The following is a 13,190-nucleotide window of genomic DNA, read 5'->3' as shown; positions in this document are numbered from 1 at the left end:
GACTGGCATACAAATATGAAAAGCATTTTGTGTGTCTTTTTTTAAAAAAAATAGAACGCCATCACAGTAAAGCCTCATTGTCTGACAAAAAAATGGGCTCTTAAATTCTGCGGCCTGTTGCAAAACGTAAAAATTATAGCGGAGGCCGTCAGCAATGAGGCGTCGCTGAATATTGAAAAGCACATGGCCATTTTGGCCTTCTAAAAAAAAAAAAGAGAGAGAGAGCAGTGCATAGTTAGCTCCGTGATTGATGTACTTCCCATATATCATCACAAGAGTTGCAGTTAATGTGCCATGTGCATACAGACTGCTTGTTTATAAAGACGTCAATAGCCCTTTTCAGCAAAATATGGAAATTGCATCATTCTCCAGTCTGTCTCCTTTGGATCATTAAGCCCATCGATACCGCTGAACAATCTAGGGGGCTTGGGAAGTGGGGAGCATAAAGTTTAATCTACTTATGCTGGAGTAGTTACCTCGTCTAATCATTCATCATCAGCAAAGCCAGAGAGAGAGAGGGGAGGGGGGAAATGAATTTGGAAATGAAACCCATTGTTTAATTGTCACCTCTTATACAAATATAGCCGGAATGCTTGGATCAGGTGGAGAACGATAAAAAAAGAGAAGAAAAAAAAAAAAGGAAGGGAAACCCATTGACTGATTTTTATTTTTTTTAAAAAAATTCAGTGGAAGTGAAATGCTGACCCTTAGTCAGCAAATGTTAATCACTTTTACACCAAAGTGAGTGTAACGTTTCTATAGGGAAATTACTTCAATCTGGTCAGTGCAAGGAGCAGTTTGTATAATCGGATTGCAAATAAGGTTTGATCACATTCCAGCTTAATCTACTCTCTGAGCACCATTTATTGTACTAAATCAAAACCTGGGAAAGCTGCAGGTGCTGCTTTATCATCATTACACCCAGGGGGTAGGAACGCAGTAATAAACAGCAAATAAATTGAAGCACTGACTTGCCTGCTACAAGGCATTTCTAATTATCCTCTAGTTTAGCTGGAAATTGCCAGGCTCTCATCCCAGCCGAGTTTAAACTGCGGCTGAATTAACTGACGGTGAATTCAGGCCCAGCTTTTCTCCTAACGTCGGCACCAGTGGTGAAATCCAAATTTTTTTACTACCGGTTCTGTGGGCGTGGCTTGGTGGACATGGTGTGGCTTAGTGAGCGTGGCTTGGTGGGCGTGGCAGGGGAAGGATACTGCAAAATCTCTATTCCCACCCCACTCCAGGGGAAGGATACTGGAAAATCCCCATTCCCTCCCCACTCCTGGGGGAAGGATATTGCAAAATCTCCATTCCCACCCCACTCTGGGGCCAGCGAGAGGTGGTATTTGCTGGTTCTCCGAACTATTCAAAATGTCCGCTACCAGTTCTCCAAACTGCTCAAAATTTCCGCTATTGTTCTCCAGATCCTATCAGAACCTGCTGGATTTCACCCCTGGTCTGCACCTATCACCCTTATTCTCCGTCTACACAAGCACTGGGACTATGAAAGATGAGAAGGCTGGCTTGGGATGTCTGAAAAGTCAGAGCCGTTTTTTCTTTCTGTACCCTCTTACTAGGAAATGTAGATATTGCATGCGACACTCAACACCTTGGTTATTTTCAAAGAATGGCGGGAACCCTATTAAAAATAATATCCAGATGAGAACTGTGTTTGTGCCCTTTGCCAACCAGGCTCAATTGTCTGGGCTGTTTCGTTGCATCCATTTTGCAGGTGATCCAAGCTGCTATTATCAACCCTTACCAGTGCATGTCAGAACAGTGGCCATCAAAGGGCATGTTGAAGTTAACTAACTGCGGAAAGAGAGAAGGCGTGCATTGCTGAAACCTGGCAAGAGAAGTGAAGTGAATCCCAGCTCTAACAAAGGGGGATGGGAAGGAATAACAAACATTTAATAGCTTGGGGGGCTTCAGTTCCTTGAAATGGGAAGAAAGCTTGAAGAATTGGTCTTGTAGCAGCATCAGTTAAATTGACGTCTAAGGCAAACCTCATTTCCTCCCATTTCCGCCAACTCACCACAGCAACTTGCCCTGGTCAACTCACCACAGTCAACTTGCCATGGCCAATTTGCCTGGGGAATGCCTTACCTTCAGAAATGGTGGGTGCTCCATCACTGGAGGCTTTCAAGAAGAGACTGGAAAGCTACTTGTCTGAAATGGTATAGAGCAGGGGTGGGCAAATGTGGCCCTTTTACAACCTGTGGACGTCAACTCCCAGAATTCCTAAAACAGCTTGGCTGTCTCAGGAATTCTGGAAGTTGACGTCCACAGGTTGTAAAAGGGCACATGTGCTCACCCCTGGTATAGAGTCTCCTGCTTGTGCAGGGAGTTGGACTAGATGACTTTGAAAGGTCCCTTCCAACTCTTTTATTTTATGTTCTGAATTCAGAGAGCACAAGATCTCTCCATCCATTTTCTCAAGCATATTGTTTTCTTACAAGAAGGCGAAGGCACCTTCATCTTCAACTCCTGGTGACTTCACTGGGTGAATCATAGCAATAGCAATAGCACTTAGACTTATATACCATTCCATAGTGCTTTTACAGCACTCTTTAAGTGGTTTACAGAATCAGCATATTGCCCCCAATAATCTGGGTCCTCATTTTGCCCACCTCGGAAGGATGGAAGGCTGAGTCAACCTTGAGCCGGTGAAATTTGAAGTGCCGAATTGCAGCTAGCAGTCAGCTGAGGTAGCCTGCAGTATTGCACTCTAACCACTGTGCCGCCTCGGCTCTTCTATCAAGCTGTTTTCTTGGCAATACCACAAAAATGGTTTGAGCCAAGAATTATTGATATACCAATATTGGTAACTGCTGTGCATCCTATGAGATTCAGTAGTATAGACATTTTTAAAAAGGAAGGAAGAATTGCTTGGGCATAGAGCTTTACTTTGAAAAAAAGAATCTGAGTAAACTAAGACTGTTTTTGTGTTGAAGGACTGAGATTCCAATCCTAATTCTTCTAAATAAAAGTATACCACGAATCGAGACTCCTTTGGACTTTAATTTTTATTTTAATATGGGACCGCTTTGATGGTTCACATCAAGGGTCTACAAAAGAGCTGTTTGGCTCCAAAGGCAAAACTCACATAGCCACTCCATGGTGAAAGTTGCTCAGATGCCAAAATAGTGATGCCAAAATTCACCTGAATATAGAAACCAAGGGTTAGATTTTTCTGATTTTTGAAAAAATCTCCATGTTCTTTCACAAATGGGAAACTGCCGTGTTCCTTGATGCTGGAACAATGGGTGATTTGAGGGGTGACTGGGGAAGAGCATGAGGTAACAGCATTATTCTTACAAATAAAACATGCTACATGTAGCCCAGAGGTTTCTCAGCAAAGACTATGGGAGAAATGCTATATATTGGTAAATGTGCATCCCTCAAAAAGAGATTGAAGAAAGGGTTTGTTGCAATGTAAATGTAAAGAAGTGGGCTTCACATAATTTAACAACCAGTTCGTCTAGTGCAGAACTGAAAATGTGACTGCACTCTAGGGGTGAAATGCTCCCGGATATTGTGAGCCTGGGCTATCGACAGATGCAGACTCTGAGAGTGAGAGAGAGGAGTTGGCAAGGCCTCCCTCTCCAGGACCCTCCTCTCTGGCAATGCCTCTGGAGGACACCGAAGGCCAAATGATAGGCTCAGAGCCAAGCACGTCCCCGCAGCCACAGGTGGACAGCGACAAAGAAGATAAGTGCTGGCTGGACCCGCGACAGAGGCACAGAGAGAAGCGTGCACAGCAGAAGGGAAGGCGTGCCAGAGATTAGCTGGGTCACTGGACCACACCCCACAGGGTATAAATGTGGGTGTGGTGGCCGGTTCAGTTTGTGATGAGCAAAAACTGGAAATACTCCATGATCTCTGCGTTACTGGACTTTGCCTGCTTTATCGGACTGCATTTGGATTAATCCTTGTATTGTTGACACTCTGCCTGTTTTATCGGAATGCTTGCAGTCTAATCTTTGTTTTGTGTGAGTAAAGTCTGAATTGGCAGCTAGCCACTGGGTTGCTGCCAGCTTTATCTTCAAAGAGTTTTGTCGTGTGGCTTATTAACTCCGGGCCGACTGTGGGAGTGCGTGTGGGGTACGGGGACAGAACACCGGATTGGACCGGATCACCCAATCTGGTAGCAATTTTTCCCTGTGGTTCGGCGATCCGGTAGCAATCACCACCCGGGTGTCATTACTTCCTGGTTTTAATTACCGAACCAGTAAGGAAGGTAAGTAGATTTCATCCCTGCTGCACCTGTGGCTTCAAACCTTCTTGGGCAGCCGCTGTGAATAGAACGGGTGAGGCACAGAAATCAGCTGGGCTGCATGGGTGGGGCGAGCAAGCCAGAGAGTGAGATATATAGGATGGGATAGCGCCGGGGCAAGTGGGTGGGCCAAGCCAGTGGTTGGAACTACTGGTTCACCTGAACTGGTCCAAACCAACAGCAGCCCTCTGTAAGGGTACAGAGTAGAGCTTCAAAAATTATATGGTTAAGTGGTTACATATGGATGACCATTATAATCCACCCAAATCCCAAATTGTTGGTTTTTTCCCCCATCCCTCTATTTTTTGGACTTGGGGGAGGGAGAATATAGGGTAAAAATAATATTTGAAAGCCTTGAAGATGCTTAAGGCACCAAACTCTTTAAACCCTAGATGTACAAGAAGAGATTTTGGCTATGCCTATTGTAGAGGTTGACCCTTGACACATTCCTCAAAGCTCAGCATATCTGTGGAGCTTATGTAAGTTTGTTTACCTCTGCCCTGGACATGGTCCATGTTACGTGACACGCAGAAAGAGATGGCAAAAATGAAACCACCAAGTCACGCTTGCCGATATTACAGTAAAATAAATACAAATTCAAGTTAGTGGCTTGATATATAGCCAACAATTACGGCAAATATCGTTTGCTCCGTTTTATTAGATTCCACGAATGTCATATTCCTTGAATGCAACTAGGACTCTCAATGGCCCACATTAGCATCACCCGCTTCCTCTCTTTTCTTCCTCTTTTTCTGCATTCTCTCCACTTCCTTTCAATAGAAATGCAGAGAATGTCCTTTTGTTCAGTGTTTTATTTGGTATGGAATCTGCATTTAAAGGCGCCTCCATCTTGTAGATGAGCTGTGCAGTTTCGCATTATGTCCTTTTCTTTTGTGTGTGTGTGTGTGTGTGTGTGTGTGTGTGTGTGAGTGAGTGTGTTTTCTCTGAAGCAAATTAATTAACATGATACAGAACGAGGAGACTACAAATGCTCCAGCCCTCACTTTAAGCCTTCGTCCGCTTTTGTTCTCCATTATTGCACCAAATTATTTAATTGGGTCTCTCTGATTGTGCATAGACACAGCAAAGAACACAACCCATTGTGGGGAGGCCCCACGACCATAATGCAGTATCAAATTCAATTCCCATCAAAAGTGCTTGTTGCTAAAAGCCCCTGTACTGTGGTTGCAGATTAATGAAGATCTGCATTGAGCATAGTACTGGTCGCACAGACATTATGTTTCACCAATAGAAGGCCCATTCTCCAAGAACAATAAAAGCATAGAAAAGCGTTAGTCTGCTTATGGATGGAAATAAATCAAAATGAATAAGAGGGTTGATAGAAACAGTCTGAAAGCAGCAGAGTGGAATTCTGAAAACACTGTTTTTGTTTGGCGAGGACTTTCTCTCTCTCTCTCTCTCTCTCTTTCTCTCTTTTATGATGACCATTCATTCCTGCCTCCCTTCCCTCCCCTTGCCCTTTGCCTCCCCTTTCTCAAAACGACCGCCTCAAAGGAGACTCACAAGCCTGCAAAGTGAAAAATGGATTTCAAAACTGAGAAATGTGGGGGTGCACAATCGGGCACCCCGCAAATGAGCTACCCTGGCCAAGAGAAGCAAGAGAAGCTGCACTTGAAAGGAGAAGAGGCAAGCCTGAGTGGGGAGGGCAGCAGGCTCCCTCCAGAATGGCTCCTCCACTTCAACAAGGTGAGAATAGCCTAAATTAATCTGGCACAAGGGGGAAAGAACTCCACTGATGCCTCTCCCTGTCCCAATTCTCCAAAGCATCAGAGGGCAGGACAAGAAACAATGGTTGGAAACTAATCAAAGAGAAAAGCAACCTGGAATGAAGGAGAAACCTCTTAACAGTGAGGACAATTAACCAGTGGAACAGCTTGCCTTCAGAAATCATGGGTGCTCCATCACTGAAGATTTTTAAGAAGAGACAGCACAGCCACTTGTCTGAAATGGTATAGAGACTCCTGCCAGAGCAGGGGGCTAGACTAGAAGACCTCCAAGGTCCCTTCCAGATTCTATTCTATTCTATTCTATTCTATTCTATTCTATTCTATTCTATTCTATTCTATTCTATTCTATTCTATTCTATTCTACGCTACGCTACGCTACTCTACTCTACTCTACTCTATTATTCTATTCTATTCTATTCTATTCTATTCTATTCTATTCTATTCTATTCTACTCTTATTATTCTATTCTATTCTATTCTATTCTATTCTATTCTACTCTACTCTACTCTACTCTATTGTTCTATTCTATTCTATTCTATTCTATTCTATTCTATTCCATTCCATTCCATTCCATTCCATTCTATTCTATTCTATTCTATTCTATTCTATTCTACTCTACTCTACTCTACTTTACTCTACTCTATTATTCTATTCTATTCTATTCTATTCTACTCTACTCTACTCTACTCTACTCTATTATTCTATTCTATTCTACTCTACTCTACTCTACTCTACTCTACTCTATTGTTCTATTCTATTCTATTCTATTCTATTCTATTCTATTCTATTCTATTCTATTCTACTCTACTCTACTCTACTCTACTCTATTATTCTATTCTATTCTATTCTACTCTACTCTACTCTACTCTATTATTCTATTCTATTCTACTCTACTCTACTCTACTCTATTCTACTCTACTCTACTCTATTGTTCTATTCTATTCTATTCTATTCTATTCTATTCTATTCTATTCTATTCTATTCCATTCCATTCCATTCCATTCCATTCCATTCTACTCTACTCTACTCTACTCTATTATTCTATTCTATTCTACTCTACTCTACTCTACTCTACTCTATTCTACTCTACTCTACTCTATTGTTCTATTCTATTCTATTCTATTCTATTCTATTCTATTCTATTCTATTCTATTCTATTCTATTCCATTCCATTCCATTCCATTCCATTCCATTCTACTCTACTCTACTCTACTCTATTATTCTATTCTATTCTATTCTACTCTACTCTACTCTACTCTACTCTACTCTATTCTACTCTACTCTACTCTATTGTTCTATTCTATTCTATTCTATTCTATTCTATTCTATTCTATTCGTAACAAGCATTAATAAATGACTACATAGCTCATAACATGTTCCTTTTTCATGACACTGGTGTTGTTCAAAAATGGGTCCTAGCCTGGTGCCAAAGTCAATAAAGGCCATCAGACACAAGGAATGGCATTTGCAGCTTCCTTTATTGGAGTACTCCAGCAAAAGGGCCTCAGCAGCTAAAAGAGCCAAGATCCCGAACAATGCACAAATACAAATTTTATACAGCTATGCTTAAAGGAGTTAACAACCTAAGAATCAATCATTGGTTCCTGGGTATTAGTTTCCTTTGATTGGATTCTTCTACTTTACCCTCCTTCTTCATACATCACATGTTTATGTTAATAAGCTTTCTTATCAAAAGGGGTGGGTTTTTTTGTTAATATAATAAGCTAGAGCAGGGTGTCAAACTTGATTTCATTGAGGGCCGCATCAGGGTTGTGTTTGACCTTGATGGGCTGGGGTGGGCTTGGCCAGGGTGGGCATGGCCAGCTCGATGTCACTCCTGTTGGGGTCACCTGTGGTGGCCCAAGCACTCTTCCAGCAAAAACGGGCTCCCGAGCTCCATTTCAGCTGCGACAGTCTCCTTGCAACCCTCTCTCAGTGAAAACAGAGCTTAGGAGTGCCGCCCACGGCCCTTACGAACTCCGCTTTAAGCTGTGACAGCCTCCTGCAACCCTCTGCCAGTAAAAATGGAGCTTGGGAGTGCCTCCAACGGCCTACGCAAGCTTTGTTTTTGCTGGCAGAAGCACTGCAGGCTGGTCCTTCCCTGTTTCCAGGGCAGATCTAAGCATCCCAGATGTTCCAGATCTGGCCCCCAGGCCTTGAGTTTGACACCCCTGAGCTAGAGGCTATCAAAGTTTATATATCTAGCTGCCTTAGCCAGTATCCTTCTAACACAGGGGTGTCAAACTCATGGGCCGCAGGCCGGATGTGTCACGCACTGGCCACGCCCACCTCCGTTTTAGTGAAGGGGGGGAAAGTTCCGATACGTCATGTGATGACAATGTGATGATGCCAGTTTCACACCCCTGTTTTAACATGTCCTTCTAAATTGTAACTCCTGTTGCTAGCCAGTAGTGTCCCACCATTCGGTACACTCATTGCAGCTGCAACTTTCCTACTTTCAACCTGAGTCCTTCCCTCAGTATCTGGAGCCTAAGGAATTTTCTCCATTGGCTTAAAGGGAGAGCATTCACGATTCACTGCTTTAGTGTAGATGTCAGTAACTCTTGTCAGGTACTTCTCGACTTAACAACCATTTGTTTAGGGACTGTTTGAAGTTACAACAGCGCTGAAAAAAGTGACTTACAACCGATCCTTGAACTTACATCCGGCGCAGTATCCCCATGGACATATGATCAAAATTCAGGTGCTTGGCAGCTAGCATGTATTTACAAGTATTGCAACATTCCAGGATCACATGATAATCATTTGTGACCTTCCCAGCCACCTAGTCAATGGAGGGAGCTGGATTTGTTTAACGACAGCCTGATTCACTTAACAACTGCAGTGATTGGCTTAAGAACCATGATCAAAAAAGGTCATAAGATCATCAGGTGTGGCTCACTTAACAACTGTCTTGTTTACCAAGAGAAATTCTGGTCCCAATAAGATGGATAGTTCTTTAACATTTGAATTTTTCCTTTGTGTTGTGTCTCGTCAGAAACAGGCATCCTTGTGCTAAATAGAACAAAAATGTTGGCAAGGTATGCAGCAAGGGCATCCAGAAGGCAGGTCAAAAAAGTCAAGATGCTGGCACATCAACTCTGTAGTCAAAGCATCCTAAAAAGGGGGCATCGGAGTTGCCATTTTAACTTTTTTGACCTCCACCTCCATGCATGGACACTCCTGAAAATCAAGTCTGCTTCTAGGCAGAATAACTGAAGTTGCCAATTTCCACCCAGCAAGGCTGAGTTAAATGACTAGAGCGGGGGGGGGGGGGGATATCTCAAATGTATTTCTTTGGGAATGCAAAAAAGAATAACAGAACTGATTAAATAAATAACTGTTGGCTGCTTTCCATGAACCCCAAATTGACTGCCTCATTCTGTCCCGGCCTAACCTTTCATCTAATTCAGATTCCTCACTGGCCCCCTTTCTAATGAGGAATGAGAATTCAAGTAAATCACAAGCAATTAATAAACAGGATTTACTATTGATGGAAGTGGAATATGGGAAGACTGGAAAGGAGTCTGGATTTCTGGTTTGAATTATTTCTTCAAAATGGGCTTGAGGGAAGTATATAAATTGCATATTAGAAGAGACTGCCATTGAAAGAATGCCTTATGGCAAGTTCACTCCACACTTTTCCCCAGGATTTTTAAACTTAACTGATCCCACTTAATATTTTTATCCAACATTTTTTTTTCTGCCTCAAAATTTAATAGCTTTCCCATCATTATGATTGCATTGTTCTTAAAGAAACAGTTTGTGGTGGAGATACAGGTAGATGACACCATTTAGTGACCAAACTGGAACTGGAAATTTGATTGTAAAGTGACGTGGTTGTTAATTGAAACTCATCATTTTAAGGACCGGTTCCAAAGTTACCTTTTCATCACTGTCGTAACTGTGAACAGTCACTAAATAAGGCATTTGCTAAATGAGGATTACCTTCTTAATTTGGGATGCCATTTTGCACAATGGAAATCCATGAAGTAGAACTCTGCAGAAGGTTGGGGAGGCTCAGGAGCTTCCAAAAGGGTTTGTACATTTCTCAACCTAATCAACTTAAAGATGCATGGATTTTAAATTCTGACAATTCCTCAACACATCTTCAAGTTTCTGAGATTGAGAAATGCTATCTTGGAGGATGGTGGGAGACATAATGAGCATCCCTGCTTCTTCTACTATAAATAAATGACATTATAAATAGAAGACACTATCACACACACAAGCGCACCAGTAGTATAAGCAATTTGGTCCAGTGCTTAAGGCACCAACCTAGAAACTGGGAGACTGTGAATTCTAGTTCTGCCTTTGGCATGAAAGCCAGCTGGGTGACTCTGGGGTGGTCCTTCTTTCTCAGCCCAACCCAATACATAGGATTGCAGTTCTGAGGAAAATAGGAGAAAGAAAGAGTATTAGGTATGTTTGCCACCTTGAGTTATTTTATTAAAAAAAATGTAAATGCAGGAAATAGATTAGACAGAGAGAGAGAGAAAGAGGCAGGCAAGCAGGCAGGCAGGCAGGCAGACTGTTACAGATGAAAATACCTAACCTGATATCTGTAAATATGTGTGCTTGTTTATATGTCATTGTGTGATGTCATTGTGTCACTTACCATTGGTTAGTACTTACCATTAGCCCCGCCTTCTCTGTATATAAGTTCTTGCTCCTCCCAGATTAGTGCCTGTCTAATTGTGTTCCTGAGGAAGAAAAGAAATAAATATTACTATTACAAGAAAGCCTACAGTCTCTTATATATGGGCCTAACCAGGATAACCAAACTAGCAACAAATTGGTAGCAAGAGGATGGTTTGGTAGGCCCAACCGAACATAAAGATGCAAGACTCACATAACGACAAAAGAAGACCTGCCACCAGATACATAACGAAAAGAATGGCAGCTCAACTAACTCCTGACAAATATACACCACTTGAAAATATTAAGAAACAAACGCAATTACAAGAAAATGAACTGCTAACACCAAACAAAGAAGATGAGGTAAAAAGAAAAATACTAGAATTAATAGAAACAACTACAGCTGAATCAAATCTGCTTGTGAAAATCCGCAGCATAATAAACGACCACGGAACAGCAGCAGATAACGAAAATAACAAACAAGAAAACTGCAAGGTAAGAAATTCAACCCCTGACTTCAAAAATGACACCAAAGATGGCGACAGCTTCCCGCCTTTTTCATGGCAGCCATCTTACCCACCTAATACCTCTAAAATGCCTGACCAATTACTAAAAGAATTCCAAACCTCAAACTACGAAATAAAAAACAAAACCTACCAAGAAGATGATTACCCGAGTCCAAAAACAAATAAAAAACAATTATTTAAACAAAACAAAGCTCAACCTACTGAAGTAGAAATAGACAATGCTATACAGGTGCTAACTGCAGCACTCGGGACTAAACTAACAATACCAAACAAACAAACAGAAAATGAAATAGAAAATTCTAAACTACCATCTACCAAAGGCCAAAAAGAAATAGACTGTCTAAAGAAAGGCCTAGCCACCCGAAGAAAGACAAGCTGGCAATCATACTTACCTACTGAAGAGCAGCTCCCTGAACAACCCGGCTCCATTGGCAATGGCGGCCCGCCTCAAGCTCCACTTACTGACGACCTCAGAGAAGACTCCCCGATGAGCAGAGCAGCACCCCAGGCATTCTTCAGTCACCAGAGGCCCTCCGGAAACAAAGCAGAGCAACAGAAGGCCGTCTGGGACTTCACCCCAGGAGCTGCAGACACAGGAACCTCCCTCATCGACTGCTGGAGAAAAATGAGGACTGAGCATGCCCAGAACGAGCCTGCAAAGAAAGAAGAAGGAAACATAAATACAAGTCAGCGCAACATAGAGATAAGTAAATACAGACATACATCTACCATACCCAGGCCTTATTGTGAGTATGCTAAGGTCTTAAATCATGGACAGCTACTAAACATGAATAACACCTCACTACACTCAGGGACAATACCTCCAGACTTTATAAAATTGAAATTAGATGGAAGCAACTTAATGGAATGGGATCAGTGTTTACAGATTGTATATATGAAAGAAAATGTTTTATTTTTTATTGATAACCCACCAAATAAGCCTTGGACCTATGAAATAGACTGCCTCCACCACAAAGCATACTATATGTTAATTGTTTCTATTTCCCCAAGTATACTCCCCAGTATAGAGCATAATTTAACTGTATTTGAAGTATATCAAAAATTATTCAGACTGTTCTATAGCAAAAATGTAGCCACTACCACAAAAATCTCTAGGGAATTCTATTCTGCCAAACTAAAACATGATACATCCATGAGTGAGCATATCTTGAATTTAAACGCTGTAAGAGCAGACCTTATTCAAAGGGGAGAAACCATTTCTGACAACACCATGAAAAGCATTATAATTAACTCACTAGATCACAGCTGGGATAACTACATTACACTAATAGATAACCTAAGTATAGAGCAAATTACTTTAGAAAACCTTACCAATAAGCTTATTACTGAAGATAGACTTAGAAGAGAGCGATATACACAACAAAGAGAAGGTAGAAATCAAAGAAGGACTGATTTCAGGGCCAGAGACAGATACCCACATGAATGTCTCACATGTGGATCTGAAAGACATCAGAGTAGAGACTGTCCCAAGAATATAGGATACAGTGACTCATATAAACACAAGGATAGAAGAATACACTTTTTAGACAGAACCTCCCCAGATTACAGGTATAAGAGAAGAGAATCACCACACTCTAGAGAAAGACAAACATACAGAAATAACCCTAGAGAAAATAAGAAAGGATCACTATATGGAATAAGAAATAATAACACTTTGATATCTGATTCACTCAACACCTGGCTCATAGATTCAGGAGCCACATGCCATACAACTCATAATAGAGAAATATTAAGTAACTTCACTGAAAAGAAATATTATATTAAAGTAGCAAACCAAAATAGAGTCCTAGTGAGAGGAATAGGAGACACGCATATAAAAGGTATAGGAAAAATAGAGGGGGTACTATTTGTGCCCGAAATTCCAAATAACATATTGGCAACCCTAAAGTTAAGCTTAGACAATGCAATAGAAACCACTTTCAGAGGTGGAAAGGTATTCATGACTAAGAACAACAGAAACATAGGTAAACTATTTACAAA

The sequence above is a fragment of the Pantherophis guttatus genome, chromosome 5 (genome assembly GCF_059756535.1).
Source record: "Pantherophis guttatus breed Tessera chromosome 5, ASM5975653v1, whole genome shotgun sequence".
In the NCBI taxonomy this organism is placed as follows: domain Eukaryota; kingdom Metazoa; phylum Chordata; class Lepidosauria; order Squamata; family Colubridae; genus Pantherophis; species Pantherophis guttatus.
Note: the sequence above shows the minus strand (reverse complement) of the source record.